Raw genomic sequence first — 6,881 nt, 5'->3', positions numbered from 1 at the left:
CCCCATCTTCTAAGAGAAACCACTTATTACTATAATTTAGTGCCAATCCCTTGCCTCTTCATCCAGGGAAATCTTATGTGATAGTCTATAACATCATCATGGAGGGGTGGTGTACTTGCCCTGCGAGGGAGGGGTTGTTGAGTGTTCAGAAGTTGAACTTGGCACCAGTGGCAGAGTGGAGTCCAAATGACTAGTTCTGTTATTGTGCCAAATTGAGCAGTCATATGTCCAAAACATTGCAAAAATAGGCCTTCTCTTAGCGCGCAAGAACATTAATTATTGCTATGCTCGCATGACAACATATGCTAGTTTGAAGAATAGGCATGGACTGCATAACTGAGTTAGCACATGGTACTTTAGCAAGTGCTGTCACAGCAGCCGATAGCTTCTATAACAGCTTAGATCAACATCTATAACCCATTTCAACCAGTACTTACTGGGGGTGTATCTGGAGGATCAGAGAGAAGGAGCAGGAGTAATCTCTGGCTGCTTCTGCCCTGTTGCAGGCCTGGGTAAAAACAGCAGCTGACCCCTACTGGTAGCCTCTTGGTACTACTGTTAGGAGTCAAAATACCAAATAAGGGAACAGGCCTCATGCTGGGTAAAAAAAAAAAGCAAAAGGCAAAAACATGACCATCTTGCTGTGGAAATCCAGCTTGCAACACACATAGAACATTAGTGCCAATGGATGTTAGAGATCTGATGTTATAGACTCTTACTGGTAAGGTTCCAGTCAGAGAGTGGTAAAACATAAGGCCAAATTCTTAATTTTGTATCTCACTAAGGTATTCCATCTACTCAATGGAAGGAAATTTATGGGCTGGAGATACAATAAATGATCTTGCATTTGAGAGCTACATGTTCATCTATACTGTACAGTAGTGGCAAACTTGGTTGTTTGGTGTGGATGAGAAGGTAGTGCACTTCTGTTACACCAGACAAAATGGCAGTGGTGTTTTTATGTGTGAATCTTTTTATTGAAGCTTATGCAACACACTACAGTTAGACATGGTAACTACGATGTAAATACAAATAGGACTGCAAGAATCCAGCAATAACGAGAACAAAGACAATCTCTATTAATTACACTCAACCATCCCCTTCACAACAAGAAATCCCCCAACCATGTGTCAAATGCAGAGAACAATTGTGCCAGAGGCCTGTGCTCTTATAGCCTCTCCCAAGCTCAAAGTACCCCCTCCCCTACAGATCCCCCAAACCAACTATATTACCCCCTATATCCCCCCCCCCCCCCCTAAATCTGGCAGTGGTATTTTTAAGTGTAAAACACACATTGTCAGAAAATTAATTATTTGCAAATAAACAAGAACAGATCTTACAATCTAATCTAAAAGAACTGGCTGCACCACACAAATTTGCAGTGTCACCTCCCAATCCTAGGTATTCTCCAGATATCGTTTAACAGCTTCACAAATTCACTGCAGAAATCCCTTAATATAATTCTGTATATCAAAATCTGTTCTCCCACCAAGTTTCATTACAACAACAACAACAAAAAAAAAAAACAGTCAGGTGCATTCCAATACCAGCCACACCCCCCCCCCCACACACACACACAAATACACAAGAAAGGAACAATTCACTTATTTTAGTTCAAATTATTTAAAGCTCTACACAGAAATACAATAAAAACCACAAAAAAGGGCAATCCATCATGAACAGATCAAGCATTAATGAAAATTCAGCAGTTTGCTGATGGGTCTGGAAATGAGAGCCAGCTCATCTCATTAACTTTACAAATGATCATTCCCTGAGATTTAAATCGGAGTGATGATTACGGAAAGCAGTGTAAATTATACTGACCTTGCTGTTTTATTTTTAAATTTCTTTCTGATTATGCAGCAATACCAGAAAGAGACACTGCTTTAAAAAATTGCTCATAAAAACCAGAAAACTTTACACATATGAATATCTGAGCTGACAGATCAGCAAATTCCCATTGTAGCTGATATCTACATTCTATATGCCCATATCTCAAAATGTAAATTTGTTGGGGCAATTTCTCCAAATGGGTTAGTTTTGCAAATAACATGACAGGAATAAACCTTACTTCTAAGCCAGGTCATGTGTAGTATGATCTCAGGCTCTCAAATTTACTGCTAACGCTTGCCGTATAACTCGCATTGTGCCGAAAAGAGCTTCCTTCTGGAGTTCAAAAGATTTAACATATATAGGCAACCTATCTACGTGTGTTTGTAAATTCTTTTTGATCAAGCCTCTGGCACTCAAAATGATAGGAAATAATTCTGCATTTTTCTGCCACATTTTCTTGGTCTCAGACTGTGTTTCTTGGTACTTGAAAATCTTCATGTGATTCACAGAGTAATCACTCAGGACTGACACCTCTATGCTTAATGCTGTGGTCTGGCCCGGTCTTGTCTTAATGTATAAGGAATATAGATTCCATTATCAGCCCCCCCCCCCCCCCCCAAGGCCGTTTCAGTGAGGTCCTGCAGTCATATTTTGGATGGTTGTGTGTCTGATTTGGTGCTGGTCAGCTAGGGGGAGGTCAGTCAAAGTCATGGCTGCATGGTTGGGTCCCCAGGCTGCCATTTTTGGGAGGTCATCAACAGGGTTTGTGTGGGCTCCCCGCTGCAGTAACGGAGTAATGGACTTTAAAAAAAAAAAATTATATATAAATAAAATAAATAGATAGATTAAAAAAAAGAACAAACAAATAATTTTCCCATAATACAGCATTTGGCTATGCCTTATACTAACTGTTTTATCTTCTCAGTTTATTCAGATTTCTTTCTCCCGTGTCCCTTATGACCCTTGAAGCAAAATGGATAAGGGATGAAGACAAATGCCGGGCAAGGAATAACGGCCAATGTGCAGGAGATGGGGATGAAAGCAAATGCTCAGCCTGCAAAAACGGAGCAGTGAGTTGTCCATGAGAAAGGTGCAAACCGCAATGAGTGTTGCCAATCAACCCACGAAAGGGAACAAGGCAGGAATAGCGGAGCAGATTAGCGACCAGTCAAGAAGCAGAACAAGAGGAAGAAGAGCGCTACTGGGGCACATAAGAAGACAATACAGGGGGAAGGTGAGGTTGAAGATTACCCTGCAAGCACTCAGCAGCAGCCAGCAATGGTGACAAAAAGTACTGACCCCCAAGCTGTTGGATGAGGTACACCTCCAGCACAGACTGGCTGCTCCTATTTACTGGCCACCAGTCGCTGCCTACCCCAGCTGCACAACGACCCAGTCTGCTCCACAAGTGGCAGCCGCCTCTCCGGCTGGAAACTCCGGGCCCAGTTTCGGGTAATGGCATCCCCCCCTACCTGCGATGCCTCCATACAACGTGGGCTGGGCTTACCCCGCACACGTTCCAATATACGGTGCGTGGCCCGGTTATGGCCCTACCCAACCTCAGTTCCAAGCACTGGGATACACAGCAGCCCCTCTTGAGACATCAGACGCCCCCCCCCCCCATCAGATCCTCCTCTGACTACGGCCCCAAGCAGTCAAGGGCCAGGGTGCATGCTGCCCGGCTACGAATGCCAGATGCCCTCAGACAATTATAGCCAGCTTCAGGGCAGTTATTGTGCGGTCCATGAAGTGGCACCTGGGCTAGCTTCAGCAACTAACTTGGAGCATCATAGCGTTCACACAGAGAACTCGTTTGTAACTGAGACTCCGCAAGCACCCACTGTGACAGCTGGATGGCCTATGGGCAGTACCGAGGCACAATCTCATTCATCAGATGTTGTTGCAGGTATTGTCAGCAATTGTGTGATAACGCCTAATGTTGATAGTACATTAAATGTGGGTAGAGCAGATGGCCATGCGGCAGTGCAAGACAACAGTAACATACGTGGAGGGGCATTTTCGATTGGGGATGCCCATCTCTAAGGGCGCCCATCTCCGAGGACGGCGCCACGAAGGGGTGGGGCCAACTGTATTTTTTCGAAACGAGATGGGCGTCCATCTTTCATTTCGATAATACGGTTGGGGGTGCCCAAATCTCAACATTTGGGTCAAATGCTGAGATCGCCGGCTGTAGAGATGGGCGCCCTCGGTTTTCAGCCATAATGGAAACCGAGGGCGCCCATCTCAAAAACGAACAACTCCAAGGCATTTGGTCGTGGGAGGGGCCAGGATTCATAGTGCACTGGTCCCCCTCACATGCCAGGACACCAACCGGGCACCCTAGGGGGCACTGCAGTGGACTTCACAAATTGCTCCCAGGTACATAGCTCCCTTACCTTTGGTGCTGAGCCCCCCAACCCCCCCCCCTCCAAAACTCACTCCCCACAACTATACACCACTACCATAACCCTAAGGGGTGAAGGGGAGCACCTACACGTGGGTACAGTGAGTTTCTGGTGGGTTTTGAAGGGCTTCCATTTTCCATCACAAGTGTAACAGGTGGGGGGGATGGGCCTGGGTCCGCCTGCCTGAGGTGTACTGCACCCACTAAAACTGCTCCAGGGACCTGCATACTGCTGCGATGGACCGGAGTATGACATTTGAGGGTGGCATAGAGGTTGGCAAGAAAAGTTTTTAAAGTTGTTATTTTTAGGGTGGGAGGGGGTTAGTGACCACTGGGGGAGTCAGGGGAGGTCATCCCCGATTTCCTCTGGTGCTCATCTGGGCAGTTTGGGCACCAAATAAAACGGACCAAATTCTCGCCAGGGACACCCTTCTTTTTTCCATTATCGGCCGAAGCCGCCCATGTCTTAAGTATGCCCCTGTCCCGCCTTCCATACCCTGCCAACACGCCCCCTTGAACTTTCGCCGGCTCTGCGATGGAAAGCAGTTGGAGCTGGCCAAAATCGGCTTTCCATTATACCGATTTGGCCAGGTTCATGAGATGGCTGGCCATCTCCCGATTTGTGTCGGAAGATGGCCAGCGATCTCTTTCGAAAATAAGCTGGATAGTAACATAGTAGGTGACGGCAAAAAACCAGTGGTGCCAGGGGGGAAAAAGCGCCTTCCCTTTAGCAGTGGGTTGTAGTGGACATGGTCCACAGCCACCAGTTGCGCATGCTGAAGCTGCGGGGGACAGTGGAACGCTGGTTTTGCACAGTGGTGACAGCGAGGTGACCAATGGTAAAAGAAAAGGTAAAAGGAAGAAGGGGGGAAGGAAAAGAAGGACACTTTCTCCAGAACGCCAGTCAAAGATGGTATTCGGGATCGCCTTTGGGGTTATATACCCCTTTTGCTCTCTCCGCCTCTCCAGCGGGGTGCCAGTGCACAGCAGGAAGACCCTCTGGTTCCCAACACCCACCCTGCGCAGGCTCATTGTGTGCACGGCACCATGTTAAAGGTGGCTCCATGCACCCGAGGGACACTACGCCTTGGTTCCTTTTCCTCTTTTAACACAATGGCCACTTTTCTTGCATCCAGCCTTTTATCTGTCAGGATGGGGATGTGAATTGTGTTTTAAGCCGGGACTGCTGTATTTAATCACCTTCTGTAAAGAAACAAGAAACTTTCCACTTCTCTCCAAACCCAAAGCTTTTACTATTTGTCTCTAATCATTGACTCTCCACAACTAAATGGTAGATAAGAAGAAACCAGATTCTCTGGTGCACCCCATGAACAAAGGCAAGCACTGTAGGAACCATTTCTGGTAGCACTCAAGAAGATGTGAACTGAAGGAAGGCGAGAACTATGACAGCTAGGATGCACAGAAAGAGCAGAGGAGGAAACTGCAGTCAGTGGCTCTTGCAGTCACACAGAGAAATGTCGGTTGCCCAGCTCCTGGCGCTGTTGGCAGCCATGCTCTGCTAGCTGCCAGAACCTCAATGTGAAAATGATTATTAGAAGGCTACTTTTGAAAACATTTCAAAACCCTTGAAAGCCACAGTATCCAAATCACTCATTCTCTACAAATCTCGTCACTCAAAACACACACACATCCGTTAACATATTGATGCAAATATTTTCACAAATTTGTGTGGGTTTTGTTTTGTGCTTGTTTTATATGTTGACACTAGACCAACAAGGTCCATTTGCTTCAAAGTCCAGCACATTAGCTGAACATTGATTGCACAGCTAGAGTCAGTACCTTCCTGGGTGAGGCATCTGGTTGGCAATGTTAACATACAAAGGATCAGACCTTTAAGAAACATTGCCAGTTTAAGGACAGTTGTGGGGAAGGGAAAGGAAATGAGATATGATATATCACCTTTATGTATTACAATCAATGTGGAGCAGGTGGGGGGAAGAGGGGTTGGTGGTTGGGAGGCGAGGATAGGGGAGGGCAGACTTATACGGTCTGTACCAGAGCCGGTGATGGGAGGCGGGACTGGTGGTTGGGAGGCGGGAAATACTGCTGGGCAGACTTATACGGTCTGTGCCCTGAAAAAGACAGGTACAAATTCAAGGTAAGGTATACACATTGTGAGAGTGCAGGTGAAAGGGGATCCGGGAAGGCACGAAGAAAGGGGGTACAGGGAGCCGGGGAATCCCAAAAGGGCAGATTTCATGTGCACAACACCCACATCCAGAAAGCTGGGCTACCGGAGGCAGAGAGGTTGGCTGGGTTAAGGAAGAAGGGGAGGAACTACCAGTCCCAGAATCCTTCTGTTCCCCACCTGGCTGTGCAAGAGTTAGGGGAGGAGATAGAAGATTGGGAAATGGTCTCTGAGGAAGGTGATGAGGGCCAGCTGGAGAGATTGGGGGCGGGGGAAGTTGGAGAGGAGGATAAAATGGAGATTACTGAAGGGCTAGGGGAGGAACAGATGGAGATTGGAGCCCTGGCTCAAACCCAAAAAGCTGCTGTAAGAGGGTGGCTAGCGGTACCTTGGAGAGACTGGTGTAAGACCGGAGGAGAGAGGCTAAGGCACTGGGGGAAATCTCTACTAAAGAGGAAACAGGTGCAGCCTGTGGGTGAGAAAGAGAGCTGGGCA

Source organism: Microcaecilia unicolor, chromosome 2 (assembly GCF_901765095.1).
Source record: "Microcaecilia unicolor chromosome 2, aMicUni1.1, whole genome shotgun sequence".
Taxonomy (NCBI): domain Eukaryota; kingdom Metazoa; phylum Chordata; class Amphibia; order Gymnophiona; family Siphonopidae; genus Microcaecilia; species Microcaecilia unicolor.
Note: the sequence above shows the minus strand (reverse complement) of the source record.